The sequence below is a fragment of the Marmota flaviventris genome, chromosome 5, assembly GCF_047511675.1.
Source record: "Marmota flaviventris isolate mMarFla1 chromosome 5, mMarFla1.hap1, whole genome shotgun sequence".
Classification (NCBI taxonomy): Eukaryota; Metazoa; Chordata; class Mammalia; order Rodentia; family Sciuridae; genus Marmota; species Marmota flaviventris.
Window position 1 is genome coordinate 54,649,403 of NC_092502.1, and position 26,500 is coordinate 54,675,902.

At 37.7% G+C, this 26,500-nt stretch overlaps 1 pseudogene; it reads right to left on the reverse strand.

Annotated features, from left to right (window-relative positions):
* Positions 1–5,711: 5,711 nt before the first annotated feature.
* On the reverse strand, positions 5,712–6,591 carry LOC114103530 (tetraspanin-7 pseudogene; annotated as a pseudogene).
* Between the last annotated feature and the right edge of the window lie 19,909 nt (positions 6,592–26,500).

Consider the following 26,500-nt stretch of genomic DNA (forward strand, 5'->3'; position numbering starts at 1 on the left):
AGGTGCTAAGCAATTCAGTGAGACCCTGACTCTAATAAAATACAAAATAGGGCTAGGGATGTGGCTCAGTGGTCAAGTGTCCCTGAGTTAAATCACTGGTACCCGACCCCCCCCCCAAAAAAAAAAATAAAAGAATATCATGGATTCATGGACAACTTTGCAATTATCTGTGCTTCCCACTCCCACCCCGAAGGGTATGTGACTATAAGAGAAAGAATAGCAGCTACTGGGAATTCACCCTTAAAATCTTTTACATAAAAAAAATTAGAAGTTCTTTTTCCATTCCTCTAGAGCCATAACCTATAATAATCACACCATCCATTTGTTATGCTTCCTTCCAACTCTCTGAATTAAAAGTTTTTATCCTGCTGGTACAGGTAAGCCCAGGGTTGTTTAATACTAAATAGAGTTATACATGGCAAGAGTGGCTACTTCTGTAATTTCAAAAACAGGATCAATTTCATTTTGAATGAAATTTGCATTTAGTGCATTCAAACTAAGGTAACACAAATAAGAGATGAATAAGAATCTATTTTGGAATTATAGTAATCCCTCCTTACCTGCTCTTTTGTTTTCCATGCTATAGGAGTTCTAAATAATGTAGACATATGTCTATATTAAATATGCATATGCTATTAGAATAAATAAAAAATGTTAAAAGGGTCATAAAACTGGTTTTTATTAGCATTATGTACCTTTTAAATCAATAGCTAGTTTTAAATTACACACCACTTCTAATGGCACAGTGAAATTTCTTACCATTGCTCCATGCTGCCTGGATATGGATCACCCCTTTGTCCAATGTATCCACTCTATATGTTATTCACTTGTTAATCACCCAGTATCCTTCTTGATTATCAGATCACAGTGCTTGTGTTCAAGGAACCCTTATTTTGCTTAATAATGGCCCCAAAGTACAAGAGTAGTGATATGCCAAAGAGAAACCGTCAAGTGCTTCATATCATCTTACTCATCACAAAAAGGTGGATGAGTACAGTACAAGAAATTTTGAAAGAGAAACCGGTATTCCCTTTTATTACAGAATAGATTATTATAGTCATTCTATTTTATTATTGGTTGTTTTTAATCTCTTACTATGCCTAATTTATAAATTAAAGTTTATCAGGAGATATGTACATATATAAGAAAATTCACAGTATAAGGGTTCAATACTATGGGCCATGACTTGGAATGTATCCCTGATGGGTAAATGGAAACCACTCTATTTTTTTCAGAATGACCTTCCAGTATTTGGAACTGTTTTTAGAGGCACCCCCACCACATTTCTCTATGCTCATTATATTGAAGTTGACTCTGACTGAATCACTGAAGTGAGTTTTCTGGGATGTTTACTCCCTCCCTCACATTTTCCCACCTTTGTATCTCACTGCTTTTCAGGCTCTTTATCTTTGAATTTGGTTGTTTTAGAGACCTTTAACCCCAAGACAAAGAAAGCTGTAGGAACAACCCTTGGTCACATCTCTTCAGCTTTTGCTTTACCACTGTTAGAGTTACTCTAGTCGAGAAGGGAAAGAATAAGAAAAACTGTAGAGGATGTTTTATGGGACTGCACACAAAGAATGCTAAATAAAATGGATGATGTTATATTGTATACTTTGATATGAACCTAAGAATGCCAGGGAGAACTTAATTGATTGATGATATGCCAAAGATCCATTTGAATTGTGCTAAGCTCATTCATTTTAGTTTTGCTGACAACCTGAACAGCATATTTGTTAGCACAAAGTCAGTCTCTGGGTAAATGTACTGTCAGCAGTGATATTGTACAGTCTTTTGAGGTGAGATGTGCAAACTTCTGTGAACATTTTTTAATGTAAATAAATCTAAATTTAAAAATTTTTAGTCTTCCCCCTCATCCCCTATTGACATGTGTGGGCAACTGATAAGCTATCTCTTTCTCTTTAATCATTTTGTGGCTAGTTAATGTTATCATAGTCTCCAGGGGAACTACTATGGGGAAATATCTATATTATATACAAGTGTGTATGGATATATATATATAAATAACGTGTAGTGATGTAAGGAACACTAATAATGGCAAACTCTTTTGCTGACAATAAAATACAGACAAATACTTCACTTTGACTCTTATATACGGGTCACAAATCATGATACAGCCTTGGTTTAATTCATCAAAATACGCTTGCTACAAAATTGCAACTAGTGCAAGTATATCATTAACCTTCATTTACAAACAATGGCTGTGTTTTCTTCTCCCTGAATCACCTCAAGATTCTATTCTATTTTCATGAATTGGCCCTTAATCTTCCACTGATATGTTTATGTTATGCAAGGTCTGACAAGAAGAGATTACTGAAATCTCCTTATTTTTCTTCTAAAGAGCCTCATGTATGATTACTGCATTTGCTCATCAGAAAATAATGTATGAGATTGTACTAATATTTGCCATTAAAAGGGACGCATAAAAGGAGATTGGGCTGTTCCCCAACTTCTCAGCTGCACTCCGACAATCAACATACACATACACACACAGACAAAAAAAAAAAAAATTACCTCTGGCCTCAGTCTTAGCTCAGAAGTAAAAATTCTGGAAGGGAGAGTTTAAGCCTAATGACATTAGTTATGTTGCCCTTCACCCAGGAGGAGTAACCAGGGAACATGTTTGTTGTGTTTCCTGATATAACATTGATTTGCCCATTTTTATGTGGTAAACCCATGCCTGGACAATTTCTCATACTGTGGAAAATGTGACTTGATATCCCTAAATATCAGCTAGCAGCTCTGGGCTTAATTACTGCAGCTTTGATGCTTGTACCAAATTTATAGTTATGTTGATTTTGAAGTGTTTTCAAGATGCTCAGCAATTGCACAAAGATACTTGATTATAAAAATCAAGGAAGCTATTCCAGCACCATAAATAATAATAAAATGTAGCATTTTTGCTTTGTACCAACAAGGTAAAAAGTACCTGAGGCACGTTTGCACATTTCGAAGATTTATAGATCTTAATACTTCAAAGGTTTATTCTTTCAATAGGATGTTTTTAAATACTTAATGTAATAAACTTTACTAGCCTTGGCGGGGGACTGTATGAAACATATTAAGCAGAAAATAGGAATGCCTCTGTGTTTTCCTGTGTGTTTTAGTTTTACCCCTTAACTAGAGAGTGCCTTGGCATCTTGGAGATTAAATACATATATTCAAATATCTATATACATATATATGTACATATATGTGTATATGTAATATATACATACATATATACATGTGTATATAATGCATATATAATGTGTGTATATATCTATATCTATCTATATATCTATATCTATCTATCTATACATATATATATATATATATATATATATATATATATATATATAATGCCATAGAACTGTTTATCCCAATATTATATTCAAAACAGGATCCCTATATGAAGATCTTGATTGGGTGAACATTGGTTCTTACATTTCTGAGACCAGATGGCATTTACAATCTTTCCAGATTCTTTGCTTTCCTTGTTTCCTTTTTATTTTCCTCTTTAAATTCTTGAAAACTCAGCAGATACATCTATGGTAGAATAGGTCCTGGGGAGATTTTCAAAAGACACATACAAAACAATATTAATGACTTGGGGAAATGACAATTTAATAATGTTGAACAATGATGTCACGATGTAAAACTGTTTCTTTCTGGATAAGGCTGTCTATTTACAAGACATGCACAGTTTCCTATCCCATTGTTTGAGCCTTCCTCAAAACCCAGAGAAATTGCTCAGGGATTGCCTTGTTTGGGAATCATCAATAATTGAACTAAGTTTGGAATCTGGCCTAAAACATGTCAATTATATTCTCTCTTTCACTAGAATTCTTTTTATACTGTCTTTTATAAATTTTTTGTTGTTAAATTTACATATGGTAAAATTATCCTTTTAAATGCACAATTCTATGAGTTTTGGCAAATGCATAGAGCCATATCGCTATTACAATGAGGCTGCAGAACATTTGCATCATCTCCCTAAAAAAATTCCCTTATACTACTCCTCTGTAGACAATGTCTTCACCCCTAACTTCTGGTAACCACTGATCTGTTCTTCACTCCTATAGTTTTTCCTTTTTGAGAATGCCATGTAAATGAAATCATGTAGTATGTCATCTTTGAAACTGGCTTACTTTACTCGTTTTAGCATAGTGTAGTTGAGATTAATTCATTTTGTTACATGTGTCAATAGTTAATTCCTTTTTATTTCTAAGTAGTATTTCATTGTACTAGATTACCACAATTTGTTTATCCATTCCCAGTTAAGGGACATTTGGGATTTTTCCAGTTTAAGGAAATTATGAACAAAGCTGCTATAAAATTTGCTATAAACAGAGGTTTTATTAGTCATTCCATTGGGAAGAAGTAAAATTTCAGCTTCATATGGGAAGTGTGTATTAAACTTTGTAAGAAATCAACAAACTGTTTTCCAAAGTAGCCATGCCATTTTGTATCCTCACCAGCTATGTATATAAGTTTTCATTGTCAGGCACCTTTGCCAGTTTTTTTTTTGTTTTTGTTTTTGTTTTTTGTAATTGTTCTATTTATTAATACATATATCACAAATGTTCACAATATCAGTGCATTCGTGTTGGCATGCTAGACAGAGGCATTATTTTTAAAGATCTTTTAAAAATATTTTGACTTTTATTCCCCCTTCACACTCATTTTTTAATTGATCTGATGAGGTCCTCAAAGTCTGTAATGTCAATGCAAGAAAAAAACACAGGAAAAATACAGGAAGAAGAAGTAAAATAACACAACAGCAATTCATTGGGGGAAAACAAAAGTAATATCATTGCCTTCACAGGAAGCAACAACAGCATTGTAACAGGATTATACAGGTTTCAACTGAGAGGCATAGGCGCACTAAACTGTCTCTACATACCCAGGTATGGAACAATAACGAGCAAGGAGGCTACCTAACGCTCCAAGACCATATCCTCATGCATGACACATGCTTTCTTCTCTGTAGGAACAATTACTAGTGTGTCTCTTTACCTGTCCTAGGCAGCTTAAAGAAGGTAGGAAAGCATTTTAGTAAAGGGAAAACCAAACCAAATGAGATTAAGTCAAAAGAACAGATAACTAGCATCTGCTTATCTACATAAAGGTATGTGGCATTTATCCACCAAGGTCAGGGGCTAACAGGAGTTTCCCATACTACATGCAGGACTCCAAGGGGCCAGTGATGGTGTGATAACCAGTGACCTACAATGAGCTGCAGGTGGACCAAGTACACGTGAAGGAGCTGGCACGCATGGGGCCTCAGGGCAGGAATCACTAGGACTAGCCGCAGGGGGCCTGGCTACACTCTGTGGCACAACAGGGCTTCACAAGATGGACACTACACATGATGCCAGTGGAAAGATGAGAGAGACTGGCTAGGAGTGTCAGTTGCACGCAGGGGGTGGAATGTTAGAGTCTGTAAACAAGTCTGGATGGCGCCTGGCATTTTGCCAGAGGGAGTGGTTTGTGAAGTAACGCCAGCGAGCCATTAAGTGTGGAGATTCCTTATTGGTTGACTGCTGTATCTAGTTTATGTTAATTAGATAAGCTGTGTGGAATGTATAAATACCTCTGTTGTCCTACAATAAACGACTCCCTCTCCTGCTGTATCAATCTACACAAGTTGCTCGTCACCCCCCGGTTATTTTGCTGCAGCCGGACTGCGGCATGGGTGGGCAGGATTTGGGGTAGGAGGTAGCAGGAGCAGGGCAGGTGTATTATGTACTGTGCTCTAACATTCTTTGGAAGTCTTTCAGAGATTGCTGCAGTTCCTTTTTAAAACAGGTCTCTTATTCCATCGCTCTTGAAAGACTTCTTACACCATCTCATATTGATTGGCCGTGATGAACCGGGACAGACAGCAGGCCAGCAACATGCCAATCAACTGGGAGAATGCAATTCCAAATGCCACTCCAGCGATGATCCCCATGTTCGTCTCCATGAAACCGGTCACCAGATCATAACAACCCTTCTGGTTAACTTTGGTGGCGGCCACAGTCAGATTGTGGAGATCCTGGGGGTTACAGTCAGTTTCGTTCATGCAGCAACTAGAGGGGATGCTATGCTCCAGGAAGTAGGGGCTGGTGCTCCAGTTGGTGTAGTTCTGCACACCACAGCAGCTCAGACTGCGCTGCACATGGTCCACGGCCCGGCTCCTCTCATCATTGCCATTGTAGTTCTGCATAGCATCCGTGTAAGTCCTCAGGAAGGTGTCCTTGATCTCATGACGAAACACAACCCTGAAATGCCAGCAACGAGCTCAGCTAGGAACACCAGGAACAGGAACATGGCATACAGCTTCAGCATCCATGGGCTACCACGGCATGTAGCAAAGCATCCAAACAGGCCAAAGACGACAATAGTGGTGCCAGTTCCGATGAGCACATAGGGAGCATTTGTGGAGTTCTCGGCAATAAGGGAGATATAGGTGCCCAGAGTAAGTTTTCCCCAGACTCCAACAGCCAACAGGATCACCCCAGTGATCCAGAAGACGAAGGAGTAGATGATGAGGAGGGTTTTGAGACAGGTTATCACAGGTTTGGTCTCCATTCTCCTCGAAGCCATACATTTGTTTTTGTTTTTTAAAAGTCATTCTGATAGGAGTGTAATGCTAACTTTTCATGGTTTTGTTTAACATTTCCCTAATAACTAAAGGTACTAAGTTTCTTTCCATGTGTTTATTTGCCATCACATATATTGTTTGGTATTTTCAAATTTTTGTCCACATTTTAATTGGGTTTTTCAATTATTATAATATAGTCTTATGTCTTTTTTTTTTTTTCCAGTGCTGGGGATTGAACCTAGGGCCTCACACATGCTAGGAAAGTGCTCTATCATAAGCCACATTCTCAGCCCTTAGAGTCTTGAGAATAGTTTTACATATTCTGGACACAAGTTTTTATTGGTATTCATTTTGCAGATATTTCCCCCCAGTGTGTGGCTTGTCATTTCATTCTCTTATGTCTTTTGTAGAGGAAAATAATTAAAAATTAATATTTCATTTAAATAAGAAATCCCAATTTATCGATTGTTTTTAGAGATTGTGCTTCTGGGGTCGTATCTAAGAATGCTTTCCCTAACCCAAGATCTAAAAAATTTTATTCTATGGTTTCTTCTAAAAGTTTTATAGTTTTATATTTCATCTTTAGATCTATGATACATTTCTAATTAATTCATGTAAAAAGTATCTCAAGGGAATTTGAACTAGAATATCCAGAGGGAAGTTGTCAACTGATAAAGGACTTCTAAATGTATGGTCTATTTTTTTAAATATATATATATTTTTAGTTGTAGATGGACACAATATCTCTATTTTATTTATTTATTTACTTTTATATGGTGCTAAGGATCGAACCCAGTGCCTCACACATACTCTACCACTGAGCCACAACCACAGCCCTAAATATATAACTTTAATGAAGATTTGGGTGTGGTACCATGTTGTACAAGCTTAATAAGTAAAAAGAACCCGAAATGACAAAGACCATGTGACATGAGAAGTGATAAGTGTCAATTTGGGTCTTTAAATTTCCAATTCTACTTCACCTTGGCCTGTCTCTCCTTTTCCTCTTGTTTTTGTATACCCATGAGATTACCTTTTGGAATCCTTAAATTATCCCTTTCTCTGTTTTCCTGAGTTAGCAGTAGTGGATTTCTTACCTTTAGCAACAAAAGAACTTTTGACAGGACCAACTTTATATCCAGTATGATAGTCTTAACTGAATGTGTGTATTTGTGTGTATGATTTTAAAAGTACAACTCAGGCACATGAAGAAAAGGTGTTTTATTTCTTTTGTCTATGTCCCTCTTCTCTAGCACCCCAATGTTGGCTGGGAAAGCATCTACTAAGTGTCCTGCCATAGTTAATAAGTAATTGAATCATATAAACTACATCCTTCTTTAAGTAATAGTGAATAAAAATGCTACTCTCTGAGATAACCTCTCTCTTCTTTTCTGCAGAATAGGGAACTGGTTGAAAGGTTTGCTGACCCTGGGGCAGATGAGATGAGTCAGATTCTTCTGGTTTGAGGCCTCCCCTGTGTCTGGTAAAATGACCTCACCATCTGGATGCTTCCAGCCCCAATGCCATTTATCTGTAACTGGTGGGTCTGGCCAGCTGGTCTCTCAGCTTAAATGAGCCTAGTGTTCTAGACCCCTCTTAGGTTTGCCAGGTCCCATCCAGCCCCAGCTTGAGTTGTCAGCTTTACATCTGTTATCACCGAGGCACCCGATCTCCACCCCAGTAACACTATCTGACAATCTCCACCATCCACACTAAGCTACTTCCCAGTCCTGCTTTGCTCTGTAGGAACTAAAGGAATTTGAGCCATAATTCCCACACACATAATCCTGAAGGCCATAATTCTAAATACTGAAATCCTGAAAGATCAAAATCGAAAATTCCAGAAATAGAATTTTGGAAAAAATAATTTTAAAACATTATTTAGAAGATATAACTTGCATTCATTTGTCAGTGTAAATATTCAGATGTGCAAACAATAGTGTGATTTTTAACAGTTGTGAGCAGATGATTCATATTCATAAAGAAATATTTCAAAAGGCAAAAAGTGTGAAAGAATATCACTAAGGTTGGTAATTATGTGCAACCAACTTAATAATTGCAGTTATCTGAAATACCATGACAGGCAACCTAAAGTCTTCCAAGATCAATCAAAAATTACAATGGGTCTCAACTGCATAGGCTAAGAGCTCCAAAGAGCTAAGATCTAGAGAAATTTTATCTTTCTTAAATGCAGATGTAAAAAGGACATCTCTCCATTTATTTAGGTTTCAATGTTTTTATGTACTCACATACAATGCTTACATACAAAGTCAATGTTGTGATAATGCACTTTTTGTTTTTTCTTTGGTGCTGGGTTTTGAACCCAGGGGCTCTTTCCACTGAGGTACATCACCAGCCCTTTTCATTTTTATTTTGAGATAGGGTCTCACTAAGTTGAAGAGGCTGTCCTCAAACTTGCAATCCTCCTCCCTCAGTCTCCTGAGTTGCTGGGATTACAGGCAACCACCACTGTGCCTAGTGATAATGCAAAAATAAATTTACAATAAAATGAATTAGAACTTTCTAAAAATCTTTACACAATTTACACCTCCAGTATTGGAAATGATATGAAGATGAAATAGCATGGCATGTTGCAGAAAAATAATGCTGAAAACTTAGTGAGGAAAGAAAAATAAAAGAAAATCCAACATGAGAAAGTGTATCAGATGGATGGATCACAAGAAACCGAACAGAAGCCATGTCTAAGAGATGGCCAGATTCACAATCATTGAAAAGCTGATTTTTTTCTTTTTCTTTTAGGGTATTGCTCTCTTCAAAGAATACTTTCACATTCATTTTCAACATGTACTGCTCTTTTTGAAATTCTTGTATGATTCAATATAAGCCAACATAAGCATTCCCTATTAAATCTTCTCATTTTCTGTGCCATGCTTCCACGTTGTTTTGGTTCCTGGGAAATCTATCTCACAATCACATATGCACCACAAACTTGACAGAAACTATTAGAGATTGAACAGCAATATCCTTGTGTTAAGTGTCTTCTTATCCTACCATGCACATAATTATTTTTTTAACCAGTCAATAAGTTTGTTGGCTTCTTCAGGCAATGTGGCTTTAATTCATTGAAACCTGCTGTAATTTCATCAGCTGGAGAAATATCAATGCAAATATATGCATATGCCCTTGTGGTGCAATAGACCAAACCCAGGGCCTCACATATGCTAGGCAAGCACTTTACTACAGAGCTACATCCCCAGCCTGGCACACTTTTAAATACAAGTTTTTGTTGTTGCCATTTCATGTGGTTAATTCCTTCCCCAGAATTCGGCTTTCTATGCCCCACTACTCTTTAGGGGAATTGCCATTTTCAGGATTTTTACTTTCAGGATTTCAAAATTTGGATTTTTAATCTTTGGGGATTGTGATTTTTCCATTTTTAGGCTTTAGGAACTTTGATATTTCAGGATTATGACAATTGGAATTGTGTCCTTCTGAATTATCATTGTTACCAAAACCAAGGATAGCTCCAAAGAGATGGCCTTCAGAATTTCTTTCAGTACAAATTTGCTGTAGCACCATGTTTACTTGCTGTGGCTTCACTTCTAATGAAGTGTCAGCTTTTGGCAACCTCCCCAATCTTCAAATAAGCCTCAGAAGGGGCAGGTAGGCAAGACATCATTTTAATAACTCATCTTGGGGCACACATCTATTGGATTCTCTCTCCCAATCTCTCCTGGTTCCTCCAGACTCTCTGGGCCTGGAAAACAGTTGTCATCTTCCCATCTGGCCCTCCATTGAGAAATTATCTGTGGTCTGGCTCATTAAGTATGGATTTTCATATGCTAAAGTAAGAAGATAAGGGAATTCAGAAAGTATCTTCTGAAAGCAATGCCTTAGTCTTCAAAACTATTGACTTACTTCAAAATCATATTTTTGAATGTTAAAAATTGATTTTACCTGAGTTCCCAAGTGTATATTTTTGATACCTCAGGCAGAGTAAGGCCAAGGTCAAGTGCTTAGAGAAACTAAAGAAACCACATCAAACAATTTTAAACTATTAGCCCTGCCACACCCTGCTCATAGCGCACCTGCAGATAGGCCCACCACACATGTACAACAGAGACTGAAGCTTGGCCCTTCTTATTCTCAATTTAAATCCCATTTACAGGGGCTGGGGTTGTGGCTCAGAGGTAGAGCACTCACCTACCATGCATGAGGCACTGGGTTCGATCCTCAGCACCACATAAAAATAAAATAAAGATATTGTGTCCACCTATAACTAAAAAATAAATATTTAAAATAAATAAATAAATAAATCCTATTTATAGACTTCTATCCAAAAATCACAACTTCACTCTGACAAAAGCCTTGAAATGCTACGTCACTGTGGAAAGTATATTGAAGAGCAGACAATGGGAAAATTAAATTTCATGGTACATAATAAAACAATCTTGATTTTTTCCTTCATCAACCTGTCCCATAGGTTGGCATGATAGCTACTTGCCAATCTCTCTCTTCTTCCTCAAATTGTTGTCAGTGCTATGGTTTTTCCGGGTTCTCTTCTCACTTTTACTAATCCCCTGCCTGGATTTCAAACGATTTGGAGAGTCACACCATGCCCTTTCTCTTGTGAATCCATATAGTCACCCTTAGCTGCTCCCCATTCTCTTTAATTTGAACATGAAAGAGCCAAGATCAAACAGTCAGAGTCCTTTCTGGACAGTTGAGGAAAGAGAGAAAGTGTGCCTATTACATGTTAAAATCTTTGCTCAGTTATGAGCATATACACACAGAGAGGAATAAACACATACATAGGAAATTTTTTAAAAAGACATTTTGTTTTCATTATGTTATCATTTGTGTCTATCTTTGGATTGTGGGATTATAGTTGATTATTATTTTCTTCCTTATACTTTATGAAATTTTCACAAAATTCAATGATGCACATTTATTCTTTCTGTAATTAAAAAAACAAAAACAAAAATTTCTAAAACTCAGCTGAAGTCTTGCTTCCTCCAAGAAGCCTATCTGCTCTACCAACCTCCTCTATCTCAACCTGTAGTAATTAATTTGTTTGTTAAATATTCAACACATATTTATTGAGTACTAACTCTATGGCAGTCTCTGTGATGGGTGTGGGGATCCATTGCCTAACAAGTCAAATACAAAGGAAGTATTTATATATTTGGTAATGTTTATAGTCCAAGTAACAACTCAACAAAGTAGATCAAGACCAAATGCTAGAGCCCTGACTGCAGGACCCTACTTTTCTCTTAGCTGCTAGATGTATGGGAAATGGCTGGGGCAACTGGGGTGAAAAGGACAAGCAAGGTCATGCACCAACTAGAACAGGAGAATCTCAATAATTTGAGCACTGAAACAGTCATACTTTCCCTATTCCTGGGCCTTGCTCTTACTGTAATCACTGCCCAGGGTGATCACAATGATCAAAGGACAAGTAAAAAAGCTGTAAGAACCCAGAATGTCTGATTTAGATGCCTCTGCTTCTTGTTCCCACAGTTTCATACTGGTAGAATTCTTATTATAACCTCAAGTAACCATCAATTTACTTGCCTGTCTCCTCCCACAGGATTGCAGAATTCTTAAGGGTACTGAAGATGTATTATTTATTTTAGTGCCTGTCTAGTATAGTATAGTGTCTGGCACATTCAAATATTTGTTAAATAAATGAAAAGAAACAGTTCTAACAAGTGAGATCCTCTGAGAAACAACCAAAAGGATTCTGGGAAAACAACATTTGCTAAGATACCTATACCATCCGGGCAAACATGGTGGTGCACACCTGTAAACTCAGCTACTTGGGAGAATGAGGCAGGAGGATTCCAAGTTCCAGGACAGTCTCAACAACTTAGCAAGACCCGTAGCAACTTAGCAAAAACCTGTCTCAAAATAAAAAGTAAAATGAACTGGGTTCTTTTTCCCTGGGTTCAATCTCCAGCATGCCTGCTTGCCCCCCACCCCCACCCCACCACACACACACACACACACACACACACACACACACACACACACACAATCCATTGGGCAGTTATTTGGGAACAAGAAATGGTACTAAGAGATGATGCATAGAAGATAGCAAGGACAGCCAAGAGAGAATCAGGGAAGACAGCAGGGGAGGCCAATTAAGGGAAACAAAGCCAAAAAATTGCTTAATGTTGGGCAGAGAACCACCATTCCACTTCAAAAGCATCACCAAGATCCAGGAGCAGACACTGATAGAACAGAGACAGGCATGCATGCTCACACACCCTGTCCCAAAGGACAAGTTAAGGTGAGTTTTTTAAGTACTCAGTGTAACACTGAAATCTAGAGATGCTAAACAGAATAGAGTGAAAGCAGATTTGGATACAAAAAGCCTAACTGTTTGATTATCCAAATGACCTTTTCACTTAGGGCAGGCTGAGGGGCAAACTGCATCTAGAAGCTGCCTGTTGTACAAAATCCCATGGCAAGTACAAGAGCTCTCTATTCTGTTCAGTTGCTTTACATCCTGAGTGTTCTGCTTAGTTCCAAACTGCCACATCTCCAGGGCCTCTGAAATGCATGTATATGTGTCCTACTTCCTAAAAGCTAAAAGGGCAGCTCCCTCATCAAAGTGAATGGTAACTGCCAGATTGCATGATGGAAGTCCTTCCTGCTAGGGTGCTGTGTCAAATAATTTTTTTTTAGAAAGTCCACCTATTCTGGTTTCTGATTTGGCATCTACTTTCCATTCACAAGGTTTACACTGTGGCCAAGCGGATGGCAACTTTCCTGCTGAAACTGAGTCAATGGGCCACTCTTGAGCTGGGAGCCACTTGGCTTCCCTTAAGTCACATGGATTTCATTCAAAGCACTTTAAAGTTCCAAATGAATTGCAATATTTTCTCATGAAATGTTCTTCTTAAAGGGGAAAACAAGCAAAACACTTGTCATGTCACCAAATCTAATATTATTGTACTATCAAAGATCATTAAGTCCAATTCATGGGGTACTCCTTCATTATTTTTAATCAATATAATATTAGATTTTTAAAAGGATCTGTAGTGAAAAAATAAGATTATGTATGAAAAATATTACAAAGTATAGGAGAAAAATTCCTCTTGGAATATTCTCTTCACAGCATTCCTAAAGCTCCCTTCTCCTGATTGTCTTCCTTTCTCTCTTTCTGGATTCTTTTTCTGTTCTTTGCCCTCCTTTACTTAACTGTAAACATCCCCTAAGACTTCAGGATCTTCATATCATTATTTGTAAAGTGGACTCTATATCAGTTTTTTTCTGAGTTGCTGTGAGAATTAAATATTAAAACATGTAGATCTTGCAGGACACTACAAGTCACAAATAGATGTCAGAAATGCTACCTCCCTTTCCTCTTCCTTTTCAGCCCTGCATATTGATACAGTGAGAGGTCCTTTTCTCCAGAATTCATTCTTACACAGAACAAATACTTAACATTTCTGGTTTGGCTTTTCATATGAGAGTTGTAAGTAATTTTAGGTACCTTCAGCTAAAAATGAAATAGCCCTTCAAACCCACATCTGCACAAAAATCTCCCTCATCCAGACCATCTTACTTTGCATTCTCCTTTGCCCCAGGCCTCAAAATGTGAAGTGTTGTTTCACTTCTCTCTTTCTCTCTCAGCCCTGAGGCTTTTGTAGGTTATACACTATCTTTTACCTCCTTAGTATGACCTGGGTCTCTTCACCTCCATCCCTACCTTTTGCTGTTGTATGCAACCTGTCTCCATTATACTTGTTTCCTAAATGTGACTAACAAGGCACATCTACCCACCCTTGTCACACTGACCCTAGCTCAAGTGCCAGAAATCTCTCCCTCCTGCCCATATTATCAAATTCTTTTCTAGCTTTTACATCCTGTCTCTTAGTCAACTGTATGCAGTCTCCATCTCCCTAAGTACCACCTGAGCTCTATGGACCCAGTCCTTAAACCCACATAAAACTTTGGCTACATGTCATCTCTTTGAAATCATCCTCATTCCACTTGCCTGTAATTCAAAACATGCATGTTCTTCCAACACCAGATACATTCTCATGAAGCTTTTCCAAGGTAATCACACCTCAGATTGTTTCCTTTTTCCTCAATGTCTTGTGTTTCAATGGCTGTATCGGATACTTTGCACTCGTTCATATGTTACTTTAGAGCTAATCTCAAATATAATCTCTCTCTCTATCATACTCTGTATGTCTTCTACCCCCAATCCCTGTTATTCTGTTTAATTCTATTCCCCATAATGCCTTCCACAGAGGACACACCTGATAGGCATTCAATAAAAACCATTTGACCTTTTGAATCCACAGCCAGTTCCATGACCGGGTCCACACAATTGTTAAATAATATTTCTCAACAGGTGAGACTCTGCTATTGAAGATGTGTGAAATGAAATATTTCAAAAACCCATACTAAATAACACTAACTCACATAGTGAGAACATTATCCTATTTTCAGTTTTCTCTCAATCTTTCTGAATAAATTAAGATGAAATTTTCAGTTTTAGCACCAGGGTACCCTTACCACCCCTCTAACAATAACATGTCCTTCTTTTCTGGGGAAAAAACAAAAAGAACAGGCCTCAAGTTTAGATTCTTTTTTAGCTTTTAGAATCTAAAACCGTGGTTTTGCTTTCAGAACTTAGGAGTTAAGACTCTTTATCTGTATGTATATGTATATATAGCATATGATACCTTACTTCCCTCTGCAATACATTTATTTAAACTGAAAACTGAAAAGTTAGTTAATTTAAAAAATAAAAAAAGATTTAGTAAATTTCATAAAGGTGAGTTTACAAATGACTCGAGCATGGGAAACACTGTTTAAAGTACACTCTTGTTAAACATTTTTTTTTTTTTTACCCTCAACACTAGAGATCACTTTTGACATGGAGCTTTGCCTGGGATCTATGGATGGACAATGAACAAGTTAGCCGTTCTGGGGGAGGGAGGGGAGCAGAAAGGTGATGTTCTGGACAGTGAAGCTAAAAAAAAAAAAAAAAAAAAAAAAAAGTTCCTGAGTTTCATGAACACGTAAATCCTCTGTAAGTCACCTACAAAATCAAGGACAGCCCCACTCACCCTTGCCTCACAGACTGTCTTTCTGGGACCTGTCTCAGATCATTAATTTACCCTGATTTCCCTCAAGTTAACATTCTCAGTTGAAGAAGAGACAGGTCACATGACTGATTCTAGACCCAGCAGCATCTGAAAACCTGAAAGTCACTTTTCCTTAACCTGCCACCAAGTATTCAAACTCATTATCTCTGTCTTTGAGCTGTGTACCAAATAGAGATCACAGCCTCAATTTGGTGATTTTAAATGTGAGCAAAAACTAATCTAACAGACACTAGTATGGCAGTATGTAAAAACGTGGATGTGTAACCGATGTGATTCTGCAATCTGTATACGGGGTAAAAATGGGAGTTCATAACCCACTTGAATCAAATATATGAAATATGATATGTCAAGAGCTTTGAAATGTTTTGAACAACTAATAAAAAAAGAGAAAAAAAACCTAATCTAAATTCTTAGTTTTAGTTATTCTTTTGGACAGCCAGCCAGGGAAATTGCATTGCCAAGAATGTCTGCAAGAAATAATTATAAAGAAGTTTTTTGTTACCTATTAATATCAATTGCCAGGCACTCTTATCAGCAGGAGGAAAAAGAAGTGACTCTGATCTTTCAATTCGTACATTCTAAAAGAGATAAGACAAAACAATAGTTGCTTTTGGGAAGAAGTAGGCTGTTATTTTTGTGGTAAACAAAATAGCATTGGGTAAGTCCTGTTATCATCCGATAAGGTACCAGAAAAGATTGATTGCTGAGGTTAGAATTCCAAGAGACTTATCCTAAATGGAATTGGTCAGAGAGAAAAATAGCAGACATAGACAGGAAGGTTGTTGCAAATATTAGGATTAGATCCACCAGAGAGGGGGTTAGGTCCAAAAAAACTAAATGAAGAACTTTGTGGCAAGAAAGCTAGAAATGAAGCTCTCCAGCTGGACTACTGGTCAAAATGACAGGAGCTCAGACATTGCCATAAATTATTTAGACAATTGCACACAAAGTTTTAAATACATTTTATTTAATTAATAAATATATGCAGAGATATCAAGTTTATTGATGCAAGTTTATTCTTCCAGCCAATCATTTAGACTGTGTGAGTGGAAGACTCTTGCTAGTCTCTGAGAATTGGGGTTAGTAGAATCCAATGTAAAACTATCTAGTCTACTAAAGACCTGGGCATGTACCCACATTAATGAAACAGGGCAAAATGGCCTGTCACTAACTACTTTGACTTTTTTGGTGGGGTGAGGGGATACTGAGGTTTGAACCCAGGGGTGCTTAACTACTAAGCCACATCTGCATCATTTTATTTACAGACAGGGTCTCACTGAGTTGCTTAGGATCTTGCTAAGTTGCTGAGGCTGGCTTTGAGCTTGTGATCCTCCTTCTCAGCCTTCTGAGCTACTGGGATTATAGGCATGCACCACTGCTCTCAGGTACTTTGACATTTTGAATTTTATATTTTCAATCAGAACTGTGCATTCATGGATTTTGGAAATACATTCACCCCAGATTAACTATGAGAGGGGTAAAATTTTAATCCTATATTTTTAAAATAAGGCAATGGAAATCTTTGTCACTAATAAAGCTACAGTAAAAATTTTCTAAATATAGTCTAATTACATGCTTAGTATCATCCACATTATAAAATAAAGTACATATTAATTATAGTAAATGCAATGAAGAGAGTGAAATGGGCAGGTGCTTATATGACATGACAATTATATCCCAATGTCCTAAGTTCCGTGTTTTTTTTTAAACTCTTCCTCAGCAAAATGTCATAGTTACACACGCCAGAGGTTCAAGCTCCCAAGATCTCAGAAACCAAATGCCTTTGATGAGGCTATTCTATAGTCTCATAAAGTTTGTGATGAAATAATTTTATACTAATATTTATGGCAAACTATGCAACCAGGAAACAGATGTAGACATCTATGCCAACCAACAATTATAAAAACCAAAGACTACGGTTTGTCTTTTTAATTTTTTTGTAGATATATCTAAAGTGATGTCGATGTATTCAGATTCACAGTTGTTACATTTCACAACTAGAAGTTTCCTTGAAGACGCTGCTATCTGCATTCAAACATCCTGGTTAGTATGTTATGTCCTAGACATACACTTGTGGAAAGACTTCTTAGCTTTTCTGAGGTTCCATAGCAAACAGCTAAGCTAGCTGTACCCACCTTACAGGGCTCCTTTGAGGATAAGATGGGGCACTGCATGTCAAGTCTGTAACTGCCTGGCACAGAGTGTGGCAGGCTTAGTTAACGCAAGCTCTCGTCTGCATCATCAGCAACAGCTTCATTATCCTCAAAGGGATGAGTGAAGACTTGAGCAACATCAGACAGTTAGCAGTGGCAGAGCCGGGGCTTGCATCAAGGTTTCCTGAACTTTCATCCAGTGCTAGAGCCACTAAACCACACTTGCCACTGGTGTTTCATGCAGTTTTTAAGAGCACATTTTTAAGGGATTGATTAATGTAGCACGGGCTCCAGCTTCTGCTCAGTTTCATCTCTACTTTGCAGGGAAGCCTTAGGAACTGCGTGTGATGTGAGATGGAATTACATTTGAATGGAGTCTTTAAGCCAGTTGGAGAAATTCCTCTTGTGTTCCATTAGTTTAATTATGACATAGTTAAACAGACTCTGAGAAATTTCAAACCTGGGAACATTTGCCCACAGAGGCACGAAGGCTCTGGCAGTAGCTCTTAATCACATTCCTCAGTCAGGTGTCAAGCAGAACACAGGCACCGGCACACAAGCAAGTTTTGTTTAGAATACCTCAAAAAGCCAGCCAAGTGGCAAATGTGGACATCTGTGCTAGACTGTGGCTGTCCTGTTTTTTCAGTCTAATCTGTCAAGATAACCATTTCCCCATTCTCTTAAACAAACACAGACTTCCTTGTTTAAACACTATAACAGTTCTAACAGAACACACAGCTTTTAATCATTCTGTGTTAAGTACACTGGCAAGAGCCTGAGAAAAGAATCAAAACATCTTAAATGTAAACTGGCTGATTTTGCTACTTTGCAAATCCCAGGAAGCAGAAGAGAGAAACCTGAAATTCCAGATAAAAGGAATAGAGCATGGTAGGAAAAACTGTTGTGAATTTAAAAATTTTAACTGAATTAGAAATGTAATTGTGAACCCAGTTTGGCTCCTAAAAGAAAGAAAAAGAGCAGAGGGGGAGGACAGAGGAAGGAGAAGGAAACCAGATCATGTTTTTATCTTATTTTTTTTCTTCTGCAAAAAGCTTTAAATTGAAGTCCACTTGTCCCGATTGTTTTGTATGTATTTATAACAGCAACAGCAGTGCCAGAGCAGCAGGCTGTTCTTAAGAAAGAAAGCTGTTTAAACACAAGCAGCGTTGCTTCACATGAGTTACCTCTCTCTTGCAAGTCCTTCAGCATAAAGCTCTGTCACAGACAGTGCACGCTCTTTTTCATTGATGAGGTGTTCTGGGTCATTTCCTAATATTTGAGATTAGAAATGCGAAGGGTGGGGGGGAACCCTTCATGGTGGAACAAGCAGGAATATTGACAGAATTGAGTTCAGGCAGGCGCACCCTCAGGCTCACTACCTTCGATTCTACTTGAAAATATCCAAACTCACCCTGATATAGGGACTTAAAACTTACAGAAAAACTCATGTTTTCTACTTAGAGAAAAATGATGGCTGTCTAATCCAAATGCTACATTGTCCATGCTTGGACAGAGTTCAAGTACAGACTTTGAGATATAACAAACTTGGGGTCACATTGGGGATATATAATTTAATCATATCACTTTAGCAAGTCAATAAACCTCTCTGAGCCTTTGTCTTTTTATCTGTGAAATGGGGATTTAAAAATCTCTTTCACAATTCTAGAGAAGATTAAAGAAGATGTTTTTGCAACCGTAAGTGCTTTATAAAATTTGCACTTGTTAATTAGAGTAGCCATTAACACTTCTCATAATTGAATGATGTAAAGTTCTGACTGATCTAAAATTTAGGTTAACAGAGTTTATTTTAACATAGGGATTGCCAGCTTCATACCAGTATAAATTAATTTTTTATTGTTTTTGTTATTATTTTGGTGCTATTATTATTTGGTACTTTCTCATTAAGCTGCATCCTTCAGCCCTTTTTATTTTTTATTTTGAGGCAGGGTCTAAGTTGCTTAGGACTGGGCTAAGTCGCTGAGGCTGGCCTCAAACTTGTAATCCTCCTGCCTCGGTTTCCCCAGTCACTGGAATTACAAGTGTGCACCACTGCATACAGATAAAAATTAATTTGATACTGAAATTCTAAGCCTCTTTCAGAAATATAATGCTCTGAGTGTCAGTCACAAGTAAAATTCCTTATGGAAAGATAGCCAAAATTTGTACAATGCTCCCAGTCATCTCAACACAGCCAGCTGGGCCACTGTCGGGCACAGGTGGGTCCCCGTCTGTAAGCTCTGGCATTTGGCGTCCTTGTAAACTGTGCCCCAACCCACAGATGCCTGGAGGGCAGCAGTAGCTTGGGACTGGCTGGTCAGTCACATGTTCCCCTTGAATGACAAAGTCAACTGTTGAGAGCAGCAAAGACCAGCAGGGGCTGAATTTCCATACCTGCCAAGTTCTGGAGTCAGGAGCAATGGGGCCTTGTGCTGACGGGTCAAGGGCACCAAACCAAACAGAGCTGGATGTTGTGATCATTCTGTTTCATTATGAATACCTACCTTAAATATCCTAATTGAAGAAGGCCAAATTCATATAAGTCTTTTACAAACTGAACAAGTCTAACAGTATCATTTTTATCTTTAAGTGATTCAAAAGCACTTAAAGGTCTCAAAACACTAGAAGGTCAGAATTATTCACATCAGGATGAACAGAGACAACCAGTTATTTCCTATTGAGACTTCATGATAGCTGCTATCAAACAATGGATGATGACACTAAGGTCTCTTGGTCTCAACCTATATGCTTTAATTAAACAAATATTTATTTAAAAGCTACTAATGTAAGGCACATTGCTAAATATGGTAAACAACTAAAAAAAAAAAAAAAAAAGGTTCCTTACCCTAACAAAAATTGCAACTTAATGGAATTTAACAATCTCGTCCTAAGTATAAGATAGACTGTGATAAATGCATAAATGCTTTAGGGGATAATGAAAACTGTTACTGTAATCCAGAGGAAGAAATGATAACCTGGATGGAGAAGCATGCCAGGAATGAGGGAGACTATGGAAGGATATACTTTGAACACCTTCAGAGGACATTCCAGGAGAAAGGTGAAGCCATGATAGGTAGAAGAGAGAGCATGAGCAAGAACAGTGAGCACTATTTAGGGAACAGTAAGTATCATCGATTAGGTCGTATGTACACAACTTGCAGTGAGCCATAAAGACAGAAGGAAGCTGGGAGGCAGGGAATGAAGGACCTGAAATGTCAGAATAAAGAATGTAGAATTTACTTACTAGGTCTAATAACATTTTTGTGCAGGGGATGATATAATCAGCTGAGTTGGAGTCTCACGCATGCTTCCACACTTGAATAACTTTTCTACAAAAATATGACTTTATCAAAACATCTTTATGAATAAAATAACACATAACTATAAAATATGAATAAGCAATAGAAACACAATAATGACAAAGTATGTAAATAATATAACATCTAGGCTTAACGTGTTACCAAGTTCACTTTATCAGAGAGAGATGCCTATTTTCTCCCCTAATAATCACTTGAAGTTGATTCCTGCAACCAATATTCCCTTCTTTACAGAGGTTGAAGCAGACTATGCTATTCATCTGGTTCTTACCTTAGGCTGCAGCATGGAGTAGATATAAAGAGTATGAGCTAGTTTGCACTGAAACTGCAATTTCCATCCATAATTGCTGTCATAAAAATTGGCACAGTCTTTTTGGTGAGCAATTTGGCATGTGTATTAAGAGCTATGTAACGTTCATACCCATCGATCCAATATGCCCACTTCTGGGTCTACCTAGGCTAAGCACATTTTAGAAATTAGGATGAAGTGAAATGAATTCATATAACCCAAATACTCTGTAATAACATATAATACATAGTAATATGATCATATAGTAGTAGGATAGTGTTAGTTATATGTGTGAAAGAAAACGGATGGAAGCTGAAACTTTATTTAAAAAAGAGGATTTCTTTAAAAAGCAACAAACTATCTCATAAAGAGCTATTTTAAATAATAATTATGAAGGCTGAGTAGAAACTGCAGCAATGCGTCTGTGTTAAATATAGACAAACTAACTGTACCACTGATCCCAAACTACATAAATATAAATTCCTATAGAAGAGACTGACAACAGGTGAAAAGCACAATACCAATTGTGATGAGATAATCTTATTACAAGCATGGGGTTTTCTTTATTTTGTCCTCTGAAATGCGATCATTATCAAAGAATAAAGATAAAAGGATTAACAACAGATGTCTGAGAAGAGGCCAGTAGTACCTTTATGGGAGCATGTGAAGAGGGCTGGGGTGTAGCTCAGTGGCAGAGTGCTTGCCTAGCATGTGCAAGGCCCCAAGTTCAATCTCTGGTACCACAGGAGAAAGAGAAGGAGAGAGAGCTAACACAAACGTGTGAAGAAAAAGTCCAGTGGCCCTGAGTGTTTCGTTCCTGACAGATACCATGGAAGCTCAGCATGCTGTGAAGGTTCCCAGGTAACCTTACGCTACCAAAGTCACATAGCATACAGTGAAAAATGAGCATCCCAATAATTTTGTTCTTTTTGATCCTGTATGATGGCACAACCAGAAAGGGATTACGACAGGGAAGAGGGATGAATGTAGGGCATTTCATTGAGTTGCTATCCTAGAACACGAATCATCAAACTGCACCCTGTGAACTCTATGCAGATTATGGTCTCTTCCTTTTTTTCATTCGTTCAGGATGAGAAACAGGAAATCAGTCATAGAATATCACAAATAAAATCAGCTACCGGCTGATATCAGGACAACAGATTTAGACACAGAGCTATTTCATTCGCCTTTTAAGTGAACCAGTAAAAATTATAAAATGTTTCTGATCCATCAGTCAAGACAAAGATAAAGACTTTCTTAAATGTCTTGTGAGTAGCATATTTAATTGTTGGCTACAGAATAGTCAAATGATTTTCTCCATATTTCTTTTTTTTTTTTTAAAGAGAGAGTGAGAGAGAGAATTTTAATATTTATTTTTTAGTTTTCGGTGGACACAACATCTTTGTTTTGTATGTGGTGCTGAGGATCGAACCCGGGCCGCACGCATGCCAGGCGAGCGCGCTACTGCTTGAGCCACATCCCCAGCCCGATTCTCTCAACATTTCTAAAAACAATCTTATCTGTAGAATTATTTAAAATCCACCATATGTACAATAAGTAAAAGAATAAGAAAGTGAAGTATTGTTATGATTTGCATGTGAGGTGTCCCCCAAAAGTTCACGTGTGAGACAAGGGGAAAGAGGGGAAATGATTGCATTGTGAGAGCTTTTACCCAATCAGTGAATTATCTCCTGGTGGGATTAATTAAGTGATAACTGGAGGCAGGTGGATTGCAGCTAGAGGAGGTGGGTCATTGGGGGCGTGGTTTTGGGGTATTTATTTGTATCTGGCAAATGGAGTGTCTCTCTCTCACTGCTTTCTGATCATCATGTGAGTTGCTTTCCTCTGCCATGATGTCCTGCCTCATCTGGAGGAATGGAGCCTGCTGTCTATGAACTGAGACCTCTGAAACTGTGAGCCCCCGAATAAACTTTTCTTCCTCTACAGTTGTTCTGGTGTGGTCTTTTAGTCACAGTACTTAAAAAGCTGACTAAAACAAGTATCATCACATAAAATATAGCAAATTATTACTTAGCAAGGATTTAAACATTATTCAATAATTCATGTTCTGCTGGTACTAAGTCTTAAAGCGAAGGTTTGTTTCAAAGGCAATTAGTACTATTAAATGAAAGTTTTGCTTTGGGGACTTTTATTATTTACATGATATTCTTATCATTAATTTAGATTAGACATTTAACTGTGCTGCTACCATGCATATTATATAAGACAGAAACAGATATTCTTCCCTGAACCTATTTCCATGTGCAGCTTCTTCCCACTGAGAGTTGCCTACTTAGACCAGGTCTTGTGTGCTGGGGTTATTTTCTGGGTGTGCAAACATCTTTAACCCTGACAATTTTAAGGAAGGTATAGAGAAAGACTGCAGAGTCTCAGCAGTATTTCACATTTCATTCCAAGGAAGAGGCAAAGGTTAAGAATGAGGAAAATTAGGCAGATAACCATGTGTGGCTGAAAGAAGGGTTCCCTCTTCTGCAGAGGCTGATTCTCCTGACACAAACAGAAGAAAGGCCCATGAATGAGACTGGGGTCACTTCCTGCGATCATGTGCTATAGGAAAAACAAGTAATCCGTGCTATAGTTCAGGGCCGTGATGTAAAATGTTTCTGAACTCCTAGTGACAGCGCACTGACAAGGGTCCAAGGGACAGGCCCAAACAGGTTTCGCCAGACCTGGCCCACAAGCTCTCTGAGAACTCCCAGCACCCACTCTGCCAATGAAATTGAAACCTCTGATTATGCAACAGCCAGAGAATGTCAAAAACATATGCTAGATGAATGGGCTTGATTTGTGAAGGAGAACCCTTTCTTCAGGAATTTCAAGATGGAATCGAGTTGGTTTAGGGCTTAACAAAACTTTTTAAATGTTAAAAGAAAGTGATTCTGGTTTTTGGCAGACCCCAACTTGAAGAGGACAAGACTCAGTAAAATATTTTGCAGATGAACTCTAAAGTCAGAAAGAGTTTTTTAAATTATATTTTAATCCATGGATTAGTGCGCTTGAATTCTTTTAGGATTCTTTTTCTTAATAAATTATTTTTGCTTGTCAGGAATGATTCTAGTTAGGGAATATGACATCAATTCCCAGAGTAGGCCTTAACTCATGATAGGCTGAAAGGCTTGAGATCACAATATTCGATATAAGAACAAACTTCCAATGATCAGACACTGATTAATATTATGCAACTATTTTATGAACAAATAAGCCTCTAAATTACTGAACACTGAACAATAAGTCCTATGTTGCTACAGAAATTCTACATTCTACATCAGAAGTGTAAATGTCTTCATTTTGATTTTGGTTTTTGATAGTGGTTCCATGTGTAAATGTCTTTTAAAATCTCGGTTAAAAATAAAAATTGAAAAGGCCCTGTAGCAGTGTTTTCACTGGATGCCAGACTGTAGCCATCTCTGCCAAGGCAGAAATTACTGATAGAGTGATAAGGTATTATTCCAACAATACTCCCCACACTCACTTCAAAGTAAGTTTCCCATGAGGTCAGGTGTCTCTACAGACTGAGTGGTAATTCTTTAAGATTTCAGAAACAAGGATATCTCCCTCCAGGTAATTTGACAATACAGTAGATGCTCTGTTAACTGATCCTCAAATAGCCAAATGCTCAGACTCATTGATATTTTCCCAGCCCTGATTCTTGGCCATCACACGCAAATGGCTCATCTCATTGCTAACAGGCTCCTCTCTGGACAAAATATGTGAGCAACATCAGTTTTACTATACACTTACCAAGAATAAGTTGCATTGATTCCCAAACCTGTATATTTTTTGTTATTATAATTATGCAATTTATTTAGCATTTAAAATAAACAGATAAAAAAGTGGCAGAAGAAAGAAATTTGCATTTTCTCTGAAAAAAAGGTTAGTTTTCTTTTATGTCAAATTAGGTATGAGAATTGTAAATGATTGATGGATAGCATGCAAGTTTAAGAGGGTTTTTTTTTCTCAGATTGCTTCAAAAATTTCTTTAAGTTCCTGCTCCACTTGAAAGAAACTAAAACCAAAGAAACCATGCAGTTGAGATGCTCATGCAAAAAAGATGAGGCAGAAAACCAATCAATGGTCCAGAAGGTGTTCCATTAACGCACATTTATATGCTTTAAGTTAAAAGAAAATGTTTAAGATGTGTGTGTGCCTCACTCATGATTCTGTTTGAATTGAATTTCTTTTTGTTAACCCACAAAGCTACCAATTCTGAGGATTTGGAATAGCATGATTTCTACTGCATTGTGTAGGTGGCTGGGAGAGAAAGAGATGGGAAACAGAAGCAGGACTCAGGAAGCCATCAGTCAGAGCAAGAAAGAATATCCTGAACCACGATAATAATAGGAGAGTAAAAGAAACGTGTAAGAAAAATTGCAGAGTAGAAATAAGAATTTTCTGAACACACGTGAGGAGTTACCCATACTCCAAGGTCTGAGCATGGGTGGAAAGTAGCACTTTGCAAAGACACATGGAGTCCAGGAGAAGCTGCTGGTTTGATGGAGAAAAAGGGACTCATGGTTTTGGTTTATCAACTCCAAGACTGACAAAGACTCTAGGTAGAGATGCCCTGATGTTAGGAAATGCATAGAAATATCAGTCTGAAACTTAGAAGAGAGCTCAATAATAGAAAGACAGGTTTATAGATTATAGCAGTTGAAGCCCTGAGGATGGAAGACTTGAAGGAAATCAAGAGGGAGATGGCGGGTTATAGCTCAGTGGTAGAGTGATTGCCTTGCATGTATGAGGCACTGGGTTTGATCCTCAGCACCACCTAAAAGAAATAAAGTTATCTTGTGCATGTACAACTAAAAAAACATTAAAAGAGAGAGGTGGCATGAGGAAAAATCTGTAGTTGAGGGCAGAACATTTTTAAAAAGCCACATAGGGAAAAAAAAGAGTTCAAAAAATATAGATGAGAATTGCAACAGGATCAGTTCTCAAAGCTAAGGGAGCAGAGAGTTGGGGGAGTAGCAGATGGTCAGGGACATATAGGCTACAGGGATATGTCATTTAATCTGTCAGCCACCAGGCTCCAACCAATGAAGATG